Source organism: Anomaloglossus baeobatrachus, chromosome 1, assembly GCF_048569485.1.
Source record: "Anomaloglossus baeobatrachus isolate aAnoBae1 chromosome 1, aAnoBae1.hap1, whole genome shotgun sequence".
In the NCBI taxonomy this organism is placed as follows: domain Eukaryota; kingdom Metazoa; phylum Chordata; class Amphibia; order Anura; family Aromobatidae; genus Anomaloglossus; species Anomaloglossus baeobatrachus.
Genome location: NC_134353.1, coordinates 872,659,962 through 872,681,234, shown reverse-complemented (window position 1 = coordinate 872,681,234; position 21,273 = coordinate 872,659,962).

Below are 21,273 nucleotides of genomic sequence, written 5' to 3'. Positions count from 1 at the left end.
CGATGACACTGGGCCCCGGGGCATCCACCCCTACCCACAGAGGGTTAATAATAACTAGCTGCCATCCCAACGCCCCCGGGTGCTCCCTAATAGCAGCGGTGATCCCCCATCTTACCACACACTGTGGGTGGCGTCACAGACTATACAGAAAATCCCACATACAACCAATTCCCCTTTTTATTCGAAGTGTCCACGAGACCCCTGGGTTCGGAGATCCCTCAAACCACACTGCGGGTCCGGATCCAAGCAGCCCGGCTGCTGGCGTGGGGGCGGCACATATACGTCAGTGTTAAGGGTGCTTTACACGCTGCGACATCGCTAGCAATGTCGCATGCGATTGCACCCGCCCCCGTCGTTCTAACAATATGTGGTGATCGCTGCCGTAGTGAACATTATCGCTACGGCAGCGTCACATGCACATACCTGTGCAGCAACGTCGCTGTGACGGCCAAACAATCCCTCCCTCAAGGGGGAGGTGCGGTTGGCGTCACAGCGACGTCACTGCCACGTCACTAAGCGGCAGGCCAATAGAAACGGAGGGGCGGAGATGAGCGGGACGTAACATCCCGCCCACCTCCTTCCTTCCACATTGCCGGTAGAGGCAGGTAAGGAGATGTTCATCGCTCCTGCGGTGTCACACAAAGCGATGTGTGATGCCGCAGGAACGAAGAATAACATCGTACCGGCAGCAGCAGCGATATTAAGGAAATGAGCGACGTGTCAACGAGCAACGATTTTTCAAGTTTTTGTGCTCGTTGATCGTCGCTCATTTGTGTTACACGCTGCTGTGGCGCCCTGGACAAGCCAGGGGCCACAGAGAACAACACCTACACACCCCACACTCCCGGTCAGGCACACCGAAGTCAGACAAAAACCCTTGTTACCTTCCTCCAGGGGCTGATGTTCACACCAGAGGGTGGGCCAGGCGGTTGGCCCCGCCCACCGAGGAGTTCACAGTCCTGGAGGCGGGAAAAGTAGGGCAGATTAGTGTTGGAAGTGAAAGTGGAAGGAGGGAAGTGGCAGTAGAGAAGCCTGAAGTTGGTCCGGGTGTGTGGCCCGGACGGATCAGCAAGGTTGGCAGACGGGGTGACCGTCTGCAGGAGTGGCCTATTGGAGCTAACCGTAAGGACCATGGACGGGCGGTGGCCCGGCGGTACCGGACCGGTACGCAAAGAGAAGCCAGCACCATCCGGCAGGGGCTTACGGACCCCGGCAAGGCTAGGAGTCTCCGTGAATTTGCCAAATCTGTTAGCGAAGGGAACCTCCTGGGTTTCCCAGCAGCCAAGTCCCGACAGAAGGCAACCGTCCAACCGAGAGAGGGAAACACAGTCACCGCCAAGGCTAAAGTTCCCAGGGCCAGAGCCTGCGGGCAAAAGGAGCTCCTTCAGCAACCTTCAAGCTGGGGAGCGGGTTACCGGTGGGAACCCATTGGAACTGTTACACTACATAGGTGCAGGGAAAGGCAGTCACCATCAACCTGCCGGGAGCAACAACACTGCAGCCGTCTGTGGGACCCGTCCATCCAGCCGTGTGTTTTACCGAGAACTGTGTCCTCATCATTGGCTGAGTGAGTACCACCGTGCCGTGCGGCATAGCGCTGCCCCCGCGACCCTGCACCTCACCAGGCCCCGTAACCCGCCTGCCATCCATCCCTACCCCATCACCGGGCCCCGGGACAACCAAACCCCTACCCTCGGAGGGGAGAACTAATATCCAGGCTGCTCCCTGTCATCGCTCCCGGGATCCCCCGTCCAGAGCAGCGGTGGTGTCACCAATATCACCACAACCGTGGGTGGCGTCACGGACAATAACCAAATCCCCACAATCCAATCCCCACCCTTTTCACTCACGGGCGAGGAGTGCCGCTCGAGTCCCCGGGATCCGGCCCACCGCTCGAGCCACCACCGAGCAGCCGTAGCCGCAGCAGCCGCGGCCGGACCCGAGGAGTGGGAGAGCGCAGCGTCCCCTCCTCCGCCCGCGACACTGCGAAGTCGGTAACTACCGACGTGACCCCGACGACAGGGCCGGCGCCAGCACCCGGCAAACCCGGTCAAATGCCGGGGCCCTGAGCTGCCGGGGGGGGGCCCACTCGCGGTGGCAGGAGTGGCGCACCGCTACTCAGGGGGGCCCGGTGGCCGCACTGTCACTGCCCCCCGCCGAGGATCGAGCTTTCAATTGCATCGGCATCGCAGGTGCCGATACAATTGAGAGCAATGATGAGAGAGTGAGCGGCGCGCTCTCTCTCTTATCATTCTCCCCGCTGTGACTGTCGGCGTCATTCTGACAGCTCTGCAGAGGACCGCGGTGACGTCATCACTGCGCGCCTGCTGAGAGGTCAGAGCGAGCGACAGCAATGGACGACGCGCCGAGGAGACCGGATCAGTGGGGGAACGAGGAGACGTGAGCCGCCCCTCTACTGACACTGGGCTCCCCTGACTCACAGGCCGGCCACTACACAGCGGCACTAGTACACATAGGGGCCCGGCAGCCGCTCTGCAGAGCCGGCTGCCGGGCCCCTATGTGTAGTGCCGCTGTGTAGTGGCCGACCTGTGAGTCAGGGGAGCCCAGTGTCAGTAGAGGGGCCCCTGACCTGGAGAGGCCCACCAGCACGATGCTGAAGTTGGTTTCTTATTCGTCCAGTTTCTTATTCGGGGCTGAAGTTGGTTTCTTATTCGTCAGTTTCTTATTCGGCAATTTAGTTTTTTCAGTTTTTTATGCATTTATCAACAAAAATAACACATGACAATAATAAAATACAATGCACTGAGGTGCCCTAATATACATACACTCAAAACCAGCTGCGAAAATTATAAAACTGGCAAAAAAATGGGCATCAAAGTGGGCACCAAAGTATGTTAGTGAAAGGGTTAAATGGCTTTGGGCCACTGATATAACACCACAATTACCTATCTAGTGATGCCTCTAATCAAACTCAAGTGTCTCCAGCCTGGCCCAAAGGGGTTCTGGGCATCAGAACTGGCATCAAAGTGGGCACACAGCCAATTTTCACAGATTTGAATAAGTAACCAGTGTTTTTGAGGGGTTAAATGGCTTTAGGCCACTGACCTCACACCACATTTACATACCTAGTGATGTCCCACATCAAATTCAGATCACTCCAGCCTGGCCCAAACAGGTTCTGGGCATCAGAACTGGCATCAAAGTGGGCAAAACCCCAGTTTTCACAGATTTGAATAAGTAACCAGTGTTTTTGAGGGTCTAAATGGCTTTGGGCCACTGATCTCACACCACATTTACATACCTAGTGATGACACACATCAAATTCAGATCACTCCAGCCTGGCCCAAACAGGTTCTGGGCATCAGAACTGGCATCAAAGTGGGCAAAACCCCAGTTTTCACAGATTTGAATAAGTAACCAGTGTTTTTGAGGGGTTAAATGGCTTTGGACCACTGATCTCACACCACATTTACATACCTAGGGATGTCCCACATCAAATTCAGATCACTTTAGCCTGGCCCAAACAGGTTCTGGGCATCAGAACTGGCATCAAAGTGGGCAAAACCCCAGTTTTCACAGATTTGAATAAGTAACCAGTGTTTTTGAGGGTCTAAATAGCTTTGGGCCACTGATCTCACACCACATTTACATACCTAGTGATGACACACATCAAATTCAGATCACTCCAGCCTGGCCCAAACAGGTTCTGGGCATCAGAACTGGCATCAAAATGGGCAAAAACCCAGTTTTCACAGATTTGAATAAGTAACCAGTGTTTTTGAGGGGTTAAATGGCTTTGGGCCACTGATCTCACACCACATTTACATACCTAGTGATGACACACATCAAATTCAGATCAATCCAGCCTGGCCCAAACAGGTTCTGGGCATCAGAACTGGCATCAAAGTGGGCAAAACCCCAGTTTTCACAGATTTGAATAAGTAACCAGTGTTTTTGAGGGGTTAAATGGCTTTGGGCCACTGATCTCACACCACATTTACATACCTAGTGATGACACACATCAAATTCAGATCACTCCAGCCTGGCCCAAACAGGTTCTGGGCATCAGAACTGGCATCAAAGTGGGCAAAACCCCAGTTTTCACAGATTTGAATAAGTAACCAGTGTTTTTGTGGGGTTAAATGGCTTTGGGCCACTGATCTCACACCACATTTACATACCTAGTGATGACACACATCAAATTCAGATCACTCCAGCCTGGCCCAAACAGGTTCTGAGCATCAGAACTGGCATCAAAGTGGGCAAAACTCCAGTTTTCACAGATTTGAATAAGTAACCAGTGTTTTTGAGGGGTTAAATGGCTTTGGGCCACTGATCTCACACCACATTTACATACCTAGTGATGACACACATCAAATTCAGATCACTCCAGCCTGGCCCAAACAGGTTCTTGGCATCAGAACTGGCATCAAAGTGGGCAAAAACCCAGTTTTCACAGATTTGAATAAGTAACCAGTGTTTTTGAGGGGTTAAATGGCTTTGGGCCACTGATCTCACACCACATTTACATACCTAGTGATGACACACATCAAATTCAGATCACTCCAGCCTGGCCCAAACAGGTTCTGGGCATCAGAACTGGCATCAAAGTGGGCAAAAACCCAGTTTTCACAGATTTGAATAAGTAACCAGTGTTTTTGAGGGGTTAAATGGCTTTGGGCCACTGATCTCACACCACATTTACATACCTAGTGATGACACACATCAAATTCAGATCACTCCAGCCTGGCCCAAACAGGTTCTGGGCATCAGAACTGGCATCAAAGTGGGCAAAAACCCAGTTTTCACAGATTTGAATAAGTAACCAGCGTTTTTGAGGGGTTAAATGGCTTTGGGCCACTGACCTCACACCACATTTACATACTTAGTGATGACACACATCAAATTCAGATCACTCCAGCCTGGCCCAAACAGGTTCTGGGCATCAGAACTGGCATCAAAGTGGGCAAAAACCCAGTTTTCACAGATTTGAATAAGTAACCAGTGTTTTTGAGGGTCTAAATAGCTTTGGGCCACTGATCTCACACCACATTTACATACCTAGTGATGACACACATCAAATTCAGATCACTCCAGCCTGGCCCAAACAGGTTCTGGGCATCAGAACTGGCATCAAAATGGGCAAAAACCCAGTTTTCACAGATTTGAATAAGTAACCAGTGTTTTTGAGGGGTTAAATGGCTTTGGGCCACTGATCTCACACCACATTTACATACCTAGTGATGACACACATCAAATTCAGATCAATCCAGCCTGGCCCAAACAGGTTCTGGGCATCAGAACTGGCATCAAAGTGGGCAAAACCCCAGTTTTCACAGATTTGAATAAGTAACCAGTGTTTTTGAGGGGTTAAATGGCTTTGGGCCACTGATCTCACACCACATTTACATACCTAGTGATGACACACATCAAATTCAGATCACTCCAGCCTGGCCCAAACAGGTTCTGGGCATCAGAACTGGCATCAAAGTGGGCAAAACCCCAGTTTTCACAGATTTGAATAAGTAACCAGTGTTTTTGAGGGGTTAAATGGCTTTGGGCCACTGATCTCACACCACATTTACATACCTAGTGATGACACACATCAAATTCAGATCACTCCAGCCTGGCCCAAACAGGTTCTGGGCATCAGAACTGGCATCAAAGTGGGCAAAAACCCAGTTTTCACAGATTTGAATAAGTAACCAGTGTTTTTGAGGGGTTAAATGGCTTTGGGCCACTGATCTCACACCACATTTACATACCTAGTGATGACACACATCAAATTCAGATCACTCCAGCCTGGCCCAAACAGGTTCTGGGCATCAGAACTGGCATCAAAGTGGGCAAAACCCCAGTTTTCACAGATTTGAATAAGTAACCAGTGTTTTTGAGGGGTTAAATGGCTTTGGGCCACTGATCTCACACCACATTTACATACCTAGTGATGACACACATCAAATTCAGATCACTCCAGCCTGGCCCAAACAGGTTCTGGGCATCAGAACTGGCATCAAAGTGGGCAAAAACCCAGTTTTCACAGATTTGAATAAGTAACCAGCGTTTTTGAGGGGTTAAATGGCTTTGGGCCACTGACCTCACACCACATTTACATACTTAGTGATGACACACATCAAATTCAGATCACTCCAGCCTGGCCCAAACAGGTTCTGGGCATCAGAACTGGCATCAAAGTGGGCAAAAACCCAGTTTTCACAGATTTGAATAAGTAACCAGTGTTTTTGAGGGGTTAAATGGCTTTGGGCCACTGATCTCACACCACATTTACATACCTAGTGATGACACACATCAAATTCAGATCACTCCAGCCTGGCCCAAACAGGTTCTGGGCATCAGAACTGGCATCAAAGTGGGCAAAACCCCAGTTTTCACAGATTTGAATAAGTAACCAGTGTTTTTGAGGGGTTAAATGGCTTTGGGCCACTGATCTCACACCACATTTACATACCTAGTGATGACACACATCAAATTCAGATCACTCCAGCCTGGCCCAAACAGGTTCTGGGCATCAGAACTGGCATCAAAGTGGGCAAAACCCCAGTTTTCACAGATTTGAATAAGTAACCAGTGTTTTTGAGGGGTTAAATGGCTTTGGGCCACTGATCTCACACCACATTTACATACCTAGTGATGACACACATCAAATTCAGATCACTCCAGCCTGGCCCAAACAGGTTCTGGGCATCAGAACTGGCATCAAAGTGGGCAAAAACCCAGTTTTCACAGATTTGAATAAGTAACCAGTGTTTTTGAGGGGTTAAATGGCTTTGGGCCACTGATCTCACACCACATTTACATACCTAGTGATGACACACATCAAATTCAGATCACTCCAGCCTGGCCCAAACAGGTTCTGGGCATCAGAACTGGCATCAAAGTGGGCAAAACCCCAGTTTTCACAGATTTGAATAAGTAACCAGTGTTTTTGAGGGGTTAAATGGCTTTGGGCCACTGATCTCACACCACATTTACATACCTAGTGATGACACACATCAAATTCAGATCACTCCAGCCTGGCCCAAACAGGTTCTGGGCATCAGAACTGGCATCAAAGTGGGCAAAACCCCAGTTTTCACAGATTTGAATAAGTAACCAGTGTTTTTGAGGGGTTAAATGGCTTTGGGCCACTGATCTCACACCACATTTACATACCTAGTGATGACACACATCAAATTCAGATCACTCCAGCCTGGCCCAAACAGGTTCTGGGCATCAGAACTGGCATCAAAGTGGGCAAAACCCCAGTTTTCACAGATTTGAATAAGTAACCAGTGTTTTTGAGGGGTTAAATGGCTTTGGGCCACTGATCTCACACCACATTTACATACCTAGTGATGACACACATCAAATTCAGATCACTCCAGCCTGGCCCAAACAGGTTCTGAGCATCAGAACTGGCATCAAAGTGGGCAAAACCCCAGTTTTCACAGATTTGAATAAGTAACCAGTGTTTTTGAGGGGTTAAATGGCTTTGGGCCACTGATCTCACACCACATTTACATACCTAGTGATGACACACATCAAATTCAGATCACTCCAGCCTGGCCCAAACAGGTTCTGGGCATCAGAACTGGCATCAAAGTGGGCAAAAACCCAGTTTTCACAGATTTGAATAAGTAACCAGTGATTTTGAGGGGTTAAATGGCTTTGGGCCACTGATCTCACACCACATTTACATACCTAGTGATGACACACATCAAATTCAGATCAATCCAGCCTGGCCCAAACAGGTTCTGGGCATCAGAACTGGCATCAAAGTGGGCAAAACCCCAGTTTTCACAGATTTGAATAAGTAACCAGTGTTTTTGAGGGGTTAAATGGCTTTGGGCCACTGATCTCACACCACATTTACATACCTAGTGATGACACACATCAAATTCAGATCACTCCAGCCTGGCCCAAACAGGTTCTGGGCATCAGAACTGGCATCAAAGTGGGCAAAAACCCAGTTTTCACAGATTTGAATAAGTAACCAGTGTTTTTGAGGGGTTAAATGGCTTTGGGCCACTGACCTCACACCACATTTACATACTTAGTGATGACACACATCAAATTCAGATCACTCCAGCCTGGCCCAAACAGGTTCTGGGCATCAGAACTGGCATCAAAGTGGGCAAAAACCCAGTTTTCACAGATTTGAATAAGTAACCAGTGTTTTTGAGGGGTTAAATGGCTTGGGGCCACTGATCTCACACCACATTTACATACCTAGTGATGACACACATCAAATTCAGATCACTCCAGCCTGGCCCAAACAGGTTCTGGGCATCAGAACTGGCATCAAAGTGGGCAAAACCCCAGTTTTCACAGATTTGAATAAGTAACCAGTGTTTTTGAGGGGTTAAATGGCTTTGGGCCACTGATCTCACACCACATTTACATACCTAGTGATGACACACATCAAATTCAGATCACTCCAGCCTGGCCCAAACAGGTTCTGAGCATCAGAACTGGCATCAAAGTGGGCAAAACTCCAGTTTTCACAGATTTGAATAAGTAACCAGTGTTTTTGAGGGGTTAAATGGCTTTGGGCCACTGATCTCACACCACATTTACATACCTATTGATGACACACATCAAATTCAGATCACTCCAGCCTGGCCCAAACAGGTTCTGGGCATCAGAACTGGCATCAAAGTGGGCAAAAACCCAGTTTTCACAGATTTGAATAAGTAACCAGTGTTTTTGAGGGGTTAAATGGCTTTGGGCCACTGATCTCACACCACATTTACATACCTAGTGATGACACACATCAAATTCAGATCACTCCAGCCTGGCCCAAACAGGTTCTGGGCATCAGAACTGGCATCAAAGTGGGCAAAAACCCAGTTTTCACAGATTTGAATAAGTAACCAGTGTTTTTGAGGGGTTAAATGGCTTTGGGCCACTGATCTCACACCACATTTACATACCTAGTGATGACACACATCAAATTCAGATCACTCCAGCCTGGCCCAAACAGGTTCTGGGCATCAGAACTGGCATCAAAGTGGGCAAAAACCCAGTTTTCACAGATTTGAATAAGTAACCAGCGTTTTTGAGGGGTTAAATGGCTTTGGGCCACTGACCTCACACCACATTTACATACTTAGTGATGACACACATCAAATTCAGATCACTCCAGCCTGGCCCAAACAGGTTCTGGGCATCAGAACTGGCATCAAAGTGGGCAAAAACCCAGTTTTCACAGATTTGAATAAGTAACCAGTGTTTTTGAGGGTCTAAATAGCTTTGGGCCACTGATCTCACACCACATTTACATACCTAGTGATGACACACATCAAATTCAGATCACTCCAGCCTGGCCCAAACAGGTTCTGGGCATCAGAACTGGCATCAAAATGGGCAAAAACCCAGTTTTCACAGATTTGAATAAGTAACCAGTGTTTTTGAGGGGTTAAATGGCTTTGGGCCACTGATCTCACACCACATTTACATACCTAGTGATGACACACATCAAATTCAGATCAATCCAGCCTGGCCCAAACAGGTTCTGGGCATCAGAACTGGCATCAAAGTGGGCAAAACCCCAGTTTTCACAGATTTGAATAAGTAACCAGTGTTTTTGAGGGGTTAAATGGCTTTGGGCCACTGATCTCACACCACATTTACATACCTAGTGATGACACACATCAAATTCAGATCACTCCAGCCTGGCCCAAACAGGTTCTGGGCATCAGAACTGGCATCAAAGTGGGCAAAACCCCAGTTTTCACAGATTTGAATAAGTAACCAGTGTTTTTGAGGGGTTAAATGGCTTTGGGCCACTGATCTCACACCACATTTACATACCTAGTGATGACACACATCAAATTCAGATCACTCCAGCCTGGCCCAAACAGGTTCTAGGCATCAGAACTGGCATCAAAGTGGGCAAAACCCCAGTTTTCACAGATTTGAATAAGTAACCAGTGTTTTTGAGGGGTTAAATGGCTTTGGGCCACTGATCTCACACCACATTTACATACCTAGTGATGACACACATCAAATTCAGATCACTCCAGCCTGGCCCAAACAGGTTCTGGGCATCAGAACTGGCATCAAAGTGGGCAAAAACCCAGTTTTCACAGATTTGAATAAGTAACCAGTGTTTTTGAGGGGTTAAATGGCTTTGGGCCACTGATCTCACACCACATTTACATACCTAGTGATGACACACATCAAATTCAGATCACTCCAGCCTGGCCCAAACAGGTTCTGGGCATCAGAACTGGCATCAAAGTGGGCAAAAACCCAGTTTTCACAGATTTGAATAAGTAACCAGCGTTTTTGAGGGGTTAAATGGCTTTGGGCCACTGACCTCACACCACATTTACATACTTAGTGATGACACACATCAAATTCAGATCACTCCAGCCTGGCCCAAACAGGTTCTGGGCATCAGAACTGGCATCAAAGTGGGCAAAAACCCAGTTTTCACAGATTTGAATAAGTAACCAGTGTTTTTGAGGGGTTAAATGGCTTTGGGCCACTGATCTCACACCACATTTACATACCTAGTGATGACACACATCAAATTCAGATCACTCCAGCCTGGCCCAAACAGGTTCTGGGCATCAGAACTGGCATCAAAGTGGGCAAAACCCCAGTTTTCACAGATTTGAATAAGTAACCAGTGTTTTTGAGGGGTTAAATGGCTTTGGGCCACTGATCTCACACCACATTTACATACCTAGTGATGACACACATCAAATTCAGATCACTCCAGCCTGGCCCAAACAGGTTCTGGGCATCAGAACTGGCATCAAAGTGGGCAAAACCCCAGTTTTCACAGATTTGAATAAGTAACCAGTGTTTTTGAGGGGTTAAATGGCTTTGGGCCACTGATCTCACACCACATTTACATACCTAGTGATGACACACATCAAATTCAGATCACTCCAGCCTGGCCCAAACAGGTTCTGGGCATCAGAACTGGCATCAAAGTGGGCAAAAACCCAGTTTTCACAGATTTGAATAAGTAACCAGTGTTTTTGAGGGGTTAAATGGCTTTGGGCCACTGATCTCACACCACATTTACATACCTAGTGATGACACACATCAAATTCAGATCACTCCAGCCTGGCCCAAACAGGTTCTGGGCATCAGAACTGGCATCAAAGTGGGCAAAACCCCAGTTTTCACAGATTTGAATAAGTAACCAGTGTTTTTGAGGGGTTAAATGGCTTTGGGCCACTGATCTCACACCACATTTACATACCTAGTGATGACACACATCAAATTCAGATCACTCCAGCCTGGCCCAAACAGGTTCTGGGCATCAGAACTGGCATCAAAGTGGGCAAAACCCCAGTTTTCACAGATTTGAATAAGTAACCAGTGTTTTTGAGGGGTTAAATGGCTTTGGGCCACTGATCTCACACCACATTTACATACCTAGTGATGACACACATCAAATTCAGATCACTCCAGCCTGGCCCAAACAGGTTCTGAGCATCAGAACTGGCATCAAAGTGGGCAAAACCCCAGTTTTCACAGATTTGAATAAGTAACCAGTGTTTTTGAGGGGTTAAATGGCTTTGGGCCACTGATCTCACACCACATTTACATACCTAGTGATGACACACATCAAATTCAGATCACTCCAGCCTGGCCCAAACAGGTTCTGGGCATCAGAACTGGCATCAAAGTGGGCAAAAACCCAGTTTTCACAGATTTGAATAAGTAACCAGTGATTTTGAGGGGTTAAATGGCTTTGGGCCACTGATCTCACACCACATTTACATACCTAGTGATGACACACATCAAATTCAGATCACTCCAGCCTGGCCCAAACAGGTTCTGGGCATCAGAACTGGCATCAAAGTGGGCAAAACCCCAGTTTTCACAGATTTGAATAAGTAACCAGTGTTTTTGAGGGGTTAAATGGCTTTGGGCCACTGATCTCACACCACATTTACATACCTAGTGATGACACACATCAAATTCAGATCACTCCAGCCTGGCCCAAACAGGTTCTGGGCATCAGAACTGGCATCAAAGTGGGCAAAAACCCAGTTTTCACAGATTTGAATAAGTAACCAGTGTTTTTGAGGGGTTAAATGGCTTTGGGCCACTGACCTCACACCACATTTACATACTTAGTGATGACACACATCAAATTCAGATCACTCCAGCCTGGCCCAAACAGGTTCTGGGCATCAGAACTGGCATCAAAGTGGGCAAAAACCCAGTTTTCACAGATTTGAATAAGTAACCAGTGTTTTTGAGGGGTTAAATGGCTTTGGGCCACTGATCTCACACCACATTTACATACCTAGTGATGACACACATCAAATTCAGATCACTCCAGCCTGGCCCAAACAGGTTCTGGGCATCAGAACTGGCATCAAAGTGGGCAAAACCCCAGTTTTCACAGATTTGAATAAGTAACCAGTGTTTTTGAGGGGTTAAATGGCTTTGGGCCACTGATCTCACACCACATTTACATACCTAGTGATGACACACATCAAATTCAGATCACTCCAGCCTGGCCCAAACAGGTTCTGGGCATCAGAACTGGCATCAAAGTGGGCAAAAACCCAGTTTTCACAGATTTGAATAAGTAACCAGTGTTTTTGAGGGGTTAAATGGCTTTGGGCCACTGACCTCACACCACATTTACATACTTAGTGATGACACACATCAAATTCAGATCACTCCAGCCTGGCCCAAACAGGTTCTGGGCATCAGAACTGGCATCAAAGTGGGCAAAAACCCAGTTTTCACAGATTTGAATAAGTAACCAGTGTTTTTGAGGGGTTAAATGGCTTTGGGCCACTGATCTCACACCACATTTACATACCTAGTGATGACACACATCAAATTCAGATCACTCCAGCCTGGCCCAAACAGGTTCTGGGCATCAGAACTGGCATCAAAGTGGGCAAAACCCCAGTTTTCACAGATTTGAATAAGTAACCAGTGTTTTTGAGGGGTTAAATGGCTTTGGGCCACTGATCTCACACCACATTTACATACCTAGTGATGACACACATCAAATTCAGATCACTCCAGCCTGGCCCAAACAGGTTCTGGGCATCAGAACTGGCATCAAAGTGGGCAAAACCCCAGTTTTCACAGATTTGAATAAGTAACCAGTGTTTTTGAGGGGTTAAATGGCTTTGGGCCACTGATCTCACACCACATTTACATACCCAGTGATGCCACACATCAAATTCAGATCACTCCAGCCTGGCCCAAACAGGCTGGAGTGATCTGAATTTGATGTGTGTCATCACTAGGTATGTAAATGTGGTGTGAGATCAGTGGCCCAAAGCCATTTAACCCCTCAAAAACACTGGTTACTTATTCAAATCTGTGAAAACTGGGGTTTTGCCCACTTTGATGCCAGTTCTGATGCCCAGAACCTGTTTGGGCCAGGCTAAAGTGATCTGAATTTGATGTGGGACATCCCTAGGTATGTAAATGTGGTGTGAGATCACTGGCCCAAAGCCATTTAACCCCTCAAAAACACTGGTTACTTATTCAAATCTGTGAAAACTGGGGTTTTGCCCACTTTGATGCCAGTTCTGATGCCCAGAACCTGTTTGGGCCAGGCTAAAGTGATCTGAATTTGATGTGGGACATCCCTAGGTATGTAAATGTGGTGTGAGATCAGTGGCCCAAAGCCATTTAACCCCTCAAAAACACTGGTTACTTATTCAAATCTGTGAAAACTGGGGTTTTGCCCACTTTGATGCCAGTTATGATGCCCAGAACCTGTTTGGGCCAGGCTAAAGTGATCTGAATTTGATGTGGGACATCCCTAGGTATGTAAATGTGGTGTGAGATCAGTGGCCCAAAGCCATTTAACCCCTCAAAAACACTGGTTACTTATTCAAATCTGTGAAAACTGGGGTTTTTGCCCACTTTGATGCCAGTTCTGATACCCAGAACCTGTTTGGGCCAGGCTGGAGTGATCTGAATTTGATGTGTGTCATCACTAGGTATGTAAATGTGGTGTGAGATCAGTGGCCCAAAGCCATTTAACCCCTCAAAAACACTGGTTACTTATTCAAATCTGTGAAAACTGGGGTTTTGCCCACTTTGATGCCAGTTCTGATGCCCAGAACCTGTTTGGGCCAGGCTAAAGTGATCTGAATTTGATGTGTGGCATCACTAGGTATGTAAATATTGTGTGAGATCAGTGGCTTAAAGCCATTTAACCCCTCAAAAACACTGGTTACTTATTCAAATCTGTGAAAACTGGGGTTTTGCCCACTTAGATGCCAGTTCTGATGCCCAGAACCTGTTTGGGCCAGGCTAAAGTGATCTGAATTTGATGTGTGGCATCACTAGGTATGTAAATGTGGTGTGAGATCAGTGGCCCAAAGCCATTTAACCCCTCAAAAACACTGGTTACTTATTCAAATCTGTGAAAACTGGGTTTTTGCCCACTTTGATGTCAGTTCTGATGCCCAGAACCTGTTTGGGCCAGGCTAAAGTGATCTGAATTTTATGTGTGTCATCACTAGGTATGTAAATGTGGTGTGAGGTCAGTGGCCCAAAGCCATTTAACCCCTCAAAAACACTGGTTACTTATTCAAATCTGTGAAAACTGGGTTTTTGCCCACTTTGATGCCAGTTCTGATGCCCAGAACCTGTTTGGGCCAGGCTGGAGTGATCTGAATTTGATGTGTGGCATCACTAGGTATGTAAATGTGGTGTGAGATCAGTGGCCCAAAGCCATTTAACCCCTCAAAAACACTGGTTACTTATTCAAATCTGTGAAAACTGGGGTTTTGCCCACTTTGATGCCAGTTCTGATGCCCAGAACCTGTTTGGGCCAGGCTGGAGTGATTTTAATTTCATGTGTGGCATCACTAGGTATGTAAATGTGGTGTGAGATCAGTGGCCTAAAGCCATTTAACCCCTCAAAAACACTGGTTACTTATTCAAATCTGTGAAAACTGGGGTTTTGCCCACTTTGATGCCAGTTCTGATGCCCAGAACCTGTTTGGGCCAGGCTGGAGACACTTGAGTTTGATTAGAGGCATCACTAGATATGCAATTGTGGTGTTAGATCAGTGGCCCAAAGCCATTTAACCCTTTCACTAACATACTTCGGTGCCCACTTTGATGCCCATTTTTTTGCCAGTTTTTTAATTTTCGCAGCTGGTTTTGAGTGTATTTATATTAGGGCACCTCAGTGCATTGTATTTTATTATTGTGATGTGTCATTTTTGTTGATAAATGCATAAAAAACTGAAAAAACTAAATTGCCGAATAAGAAACTGACGAATAAGAAACCAACTTCAGCCCCGAATAAGAAACTGGACGAATAAGAAACCAACTTCAGCATCGTCCCACCAGCCGTGTCTGAGCTGCAGGAGTGCTAGTCCTGACCTGCACAGCAGACGGAATCTCCATCCTGCAGGACCTGCGATGATGTCACGCCCATGTGACTGTGTGGGAGGAGACACAGGAGGCCGGGCAGAAAGCAAGATACAGAATCCTGAAGGAGATAATGGACACATGATGACTGGTAATAAGAAAAGAGGGGACATGAGGGTGAGGGGGGCTGCAGGGTGAGTGGCATATGAGGGCTGCAGACTGACAGAAGGATGTGAAGGGGTGCACATGTAATGGGGTCAACAAGTCCGACTGTATCCCTTCTGTAGAAATGGCTTTGAATACTGTTCCAGCAATTGCCCACAAGGGGGCAGCGTCGTACTGTACAACGACAAACACAGAGCTGGGAAATTCCCCACAGGAGCTGGTGTGTGAAAAACCAGAAGAGAAGACGCGGGAAAGTGGTGTTCAGCTCCGGAGCTCAGTGAGGAGAGTCCTGCGTGTGGTCTCCCTGAAGAGAGGGCTCGTTTTGCCGCAAAAGTCAGGAAGAAATCACCCGGTGAAAGCAGTTTCTGTCACTCCCAGTCTGCAGAACTTTGTTTTCCTCAGGGAGTTAACCGGACTACCGAGCACCGCCATCTGAGTGTAATTGCAGGGACTGTGACCTGCCTTCTTCTGCCCGGCGTGCTCCGGGACCAAAAGACTACTTATAATCCGTCACCAGCTGGGGAAGATAAAAGAAAAGAAAAGACCGAGGAGCTTCATCTCTCCAGCGCTGCACCGGGACCCATCACCGCGAGACCCCAGGCCTGCGACGTGGGAGCGACATCTTCTTTCGGGATAGACTGGTACGTGTTTGTAGGGAAAGTTAGGGAAAGTTGCCGCCATTTTTTGTTGTTGTTTTTTTTCTTGCTGCATACCCGGAAGGAGTGAAAGTCCAGGGGCTTCCTATACCCATGTGTGCAGATAGCTCAGTTGATTGTATTATAAACATGTTTCCTAGTAAAGAAATGTTACTACCGGTAAAATCTGAGTATGGGGATTTTGTTGGAATAGAGCATACACACACACCCGCGGCCCTACCATCGGTCGCTTCATGTGGCGTAGTCGGCAGGATGTGTGACCAACAAAATCATCCCCCGGTAGTAACTTATAACCAGACAGCTCCCCCGCCGTCTATTGTCAATCAGGTGAGGAAGTTTGACGGACGGAACTATCCTGTAACGGAATGGACTGAACAACTTAAGATAGTGGGGGAAATGTATAACACTGACCCTAAGACCTTAGCAGAAATGGCCATGCTAACACTAGAAGGGGAAGCGTGGACGACAGTCAGGCTGGAGACGGTTAGGGGCCAGCGTACGTTGGATGACTTAGTGCGGGTGCTGGAGAACACCTATGGACCGACCACATATGCGGGAACATTGCGCTATATGTTTTTCCGGCGGACGCAACTCGAGTCGGAGGACATCCCTCAATATGCCAATGCCCTTCAAGTGCTACTAGAACAAGCCTGTAGAAAAGAAGAACAGATAGCTAGTACGGGTACCCGTGACCTGGTGTTGAGAGATCAGTTTGTGACCGGATTGAGAGACCCGTACCTTAACCGCTCATTGCAAGATCTACTCCGGATAAATCCGGCCTTTACTTTCGCTGAGGCCAAACAAGAAGCTATAGAACGTTCAAGGGGGCCTGTCGTGGAGACACAGACATATACCGCGGCTTGCAGGTCCATATCTGATATCGGGACGCCGAACAGCAACACGGAGGAACTGAAACAGATGGTGGCAGAGTTGCAGAAACAGGTGTTACAGCTCACCTTAGATCAACAGGCGGGCCGGCAAGCGAGACAACAACCCAGCCGGCCGATGGGAAGATGCTGGACATGCGGCGATCCCCGCCATAGAGCCAACCGTTGCCCCCAGAACTTTCAAGCTCCTCCACAGTCCGATCTACCAGAACCAGCAAGTCAGGTCCCACAACAGAGGCCGCCTTTAAACTAGACGCCCCTGTCAAAGAGGCTCACTCGACAGGGGATGCCAAAGAGAGGGGTGTAGGAAAACAGAGCCAGCCACGGAACAAACTTGCATCAAATAGCCCCACCCTGGAAGTATTACTGGAAGGGATCGCCGTACAAGGGTTAATGGATACTGGGTCTCAGGTATCCACTATCTCCGAGCAGTTCTACGAAGAATGTCTAAAACCGCGAGTTGCCTATGACCCTGATACCGCCATCAAGATCAAAGCAGCCAATAATCTACCCATTCCGGTGTCGGGAGTTGCCTGGATGAACACCGAAATCTGTGGCCAAGATCTCGGGAAGAGAGGGATAATTGTGGTCAGGGAAGGCTTTGAACCAGAAACGCCCATGATTATTGGGATGAACATCTTGAAGGACCTGAATCTGGTGCTGTTTACCAAGAAGGGGCCCAAGTACTGGCAAGGAGTGACCGCACATAAGGCCACCCGCCGTGCCTTTCAACAAGTGGTCCGGACCTGCAACCTCCAGCGAATGACCGAAGAACAGCTGCCGCTGGCCACGGTCACCGTACCCCGCCATACTAGGATCACCTTACCAGCTGGAAAAGAGACAGTTATCTCACTACCCCTTGGCACCATGAGACAGTTTGAAGGCGTGGAGGTGCTGATTGAGCCGCGCTCCCCGAGGGAGGGGAAGCTGAACCCACTAGTCGCTCGAACTCTAGCAGTAGTGAGAAAGGGAAGAATTCCTGTCAGGCTGGGCAACACGGCTAATGTGAGCGTTGACCTAGAAGCCGGGACACAGCTCGGCCGAGTCTACGCTCTAACCGAAGAGGTGAACCCTATGAGCCCCCTCCAGTTTGTACCGTCTACAGAGGGAGATTGGACAGTGACGGTCTCTACCATGGCCGCTGTCGCGGGTGACACCAACGTGGGGCGAGAACTCCGAGAGAAGTGTCAGTTGGACGTATCCCAATACTCCAAACGGGAGGTGTCTCAGGTGGAAGAGCTACTCCAAGAGCATCAGGCGTCCTTTGCCCGGCACGACACCGATTTTGGGTGCACCACCAGTATCAAACACGAGATCCCCACCGGTGACACTGCTCCTATCCGTGAAAGGTACCGCCAAATTCCTCCCCAGCAATACCAAGAAGTGAAAAATCTCCTGAATTCCATGCTACACGCGGGAGTGGTACGGGAAAGCCAGAGCCCCTGGGCGGCGCCGGTAGTGTTAGTCAAGAAGAAGGACGGATCCCTGAGATTCTGTGTGGACTACCGCCGTTTGAATGCTTGCACCATCCGGGACTCGTACCCTCTGCCAAGGATCGAAGAATCCCTGACAGCCCTGAAGAAAGCCAAATACTTCTCCTCGTTGGATCTGGCCAGCGGATATTGGCAGGTACCTATGCATGAGAAAGATAGAGAGAAGACTGCTTTCATCTTACCCATGGGCCTGTACGAGTTTGACCGGATGCCCTTTGGTCTGAACAACGCGCCGGGGACTTTCCAGCGGCTGATGGAGCGCTGCTTGGGAGACTTCAACTTCGACTTCACCCTCATCTATCTGGACGACATTGTAGTCTATTCGGCCACATTTGAAGAACACCTGCAGCAGCTGGGCCGTGTGTTCAGTAGGTTGAGGGAACATGGCCTGAAGTTGAAACCCAACAAGTGCCGTCTTCTGCAGCCCGAGATTACCTGGGCCACCGGATCTCAGCCGAAGGCGTCCAGCCATCTTCAGAGAAGATAGCCGCCGTACGGGATTGGCCGCAGCCCACAAACGTCAAGGAGGTCAGGGCTTTCCTGGGGTTGGCCGGCTACTACCGCCGGTTCGTCAAAAACTTCGCCCGGCTTGCTGCACCCTTGCAGGATCTGCTTCGAGGGACCACCAACAGCCCCAGAGGACGACTCATCCGCTGGGGACCCAGCCAGGAAGACTCCTTCCAAGCCCTAAAGGGTGCCTTAACGTCTCCCCCCATCCTGGCATATGCGGACTACAACCTGCCCTTCCAACTACACACCGATGCCAGTTTACAGGGTCTAGGGGCAGTACTTTCACAGGTCCAAGACGGCAAGGAACGGGTCATAGCCTATGCCAGTCGGTCCCTACATGAGGGCGAGAAGAACCCCACCAATTATAGCTCGTTCCGGCTGGAGCTGTTGGCCCTAACGTGGGCTATGGCGGAGAAATTTGCAGGGTATCTCACGGGGACCGAAGTACTAGTCCTGACCGATAACAACCCGTTGGCCCATCTAGAAAATGCGAAGCTCGGAGTCATGGAGCAGCGTTGGATGGCTCGGCTCTCCAAGTTCAATTACAAGATCAAGTATCGGGCTGGCGCTGAGAACCAAAATGCGGACAGCCTGTCTAGAGTGTCATACCCCTTACTCAACCGAGACCGGGATGAAGAATTAGAAGGGGACGAGACACCTGACTTTGCAAAGCTCGCCCAACAGATGGTGGATCACCGCCAGCTCGTTGTGGGCGAAGCTGGAACTCCGGTGGGAGTCGCCTTGCCACCCCAGGAGTGGTGCAGGATTCAGGACCAGAACCCCGATTGGGCTCTACTCAAACAATGGGTGAAACGGCAGCAGAAGCCTCCCGCCGATATACGGGCGCGACTGTCTACCGGGACCTTGACCCTGCTCAGCCAGTGGGACCGGTTGATTCTGAGAGAAGGAGTGCTATACCGGAAGGTTCTCTTGTCACACATGCTGGAAGAATGCGCACAAGTTGTAGTGCCTGAACAATTGGCCCGTGAGATGGTGGTCCAAGCCCACAAAAGGAATGGACACTTCGGAATGGACAAGACTTTTCGGTGGGTTCAACAGTCCATCTATTGTCCGGGGCTCCGCAAGCTGGTTGAAGACGTCTGCCAGACCTGTCGCACCTGTGAACTACACAAGTCCTCTGAGCAGCGTGCACCTGTTCAGACAATTAAAACATCCAGACCCCTTGAGCTGTTGATGGTGGATTATCTGCTGGTTGGGACGGCGAGCAGTGGCTATCAGTATTGTTTAGTCATGGTGGATCACTTCACAAAATTCGCTGTCGCTGTCGCTACCAAAGACCAGACGGCTGAATCGGCTGCTCGGGCCATCTGTCGACAGTTCATCCATGTCTACGGGTGCCCGGAGAGGTTGCACTCCGACCAGGGGGCTTGTTTCGAGGGCCGAGTCATCGAAGAGCTGCACCAGATGTATGGGATCCAGAAGTCGAGGACCACTCCTTATCACCCACAAGGGAACGGTGCATGTGAACGCTTCAACCGGACCCTACTCCAGCTGATCCGCACCTTGGCCGATGATAAGAAAGACCAATGGCCTCAATTCCTTCCTGATTTAGTATGGGCCTATAACAACCAGGTCCACTCTGTGACTGGCTACACTCCACACACCCTTCTCTTTGGTCGCCCCGGAAAAGGGGTCCATGACCTGAACCTATTTCGCCCTGGAGTTGACGTCTGCCATAACTACCCCTCCTGGCTAAATGCTCACCGACAGAAGATGGAGACGGTACACCGACTGGTGAGCAAACAAATCCGGGGCCAGATACATGCTGATCCACTCCCCGTGCAAGAGCAACCCTTGAAGTTGGGACAGCCAGTCCTGCTCCGTATCAAGAAGCCCCAAGGGAAACTTCGAGCCAAGTGGGAGACTGAGGTTTACCGGGTAATCGAACGCCCCTACCCCAACGGGCATGTATACCGAGTGCGGGGTGAAGACAATCACAGCATCCGCACTGTGCACCGAAATATGTTGCGGCCCTGCCGATCCCAGCCTGACTCCCCTACCACAGTACCCGGAGGGGATGACACTACCAACACGACTGACGACACGGACGTTTCCCGGCACAGTGATCACCTTGACTCTGAGATCAGTGACCTCCCTACACAACCCAGTTCTTTCCCCGGGGTGCTGACTGGAGTGGGGCGTAGAGACAGTGACAGGGAGGGGAACAACCGACCCTTGAGGCGCACTGACCGCACCACTGCTGGGATCCCGCCCGGGCGGTCTTACAGGGACCAGTACGTATGG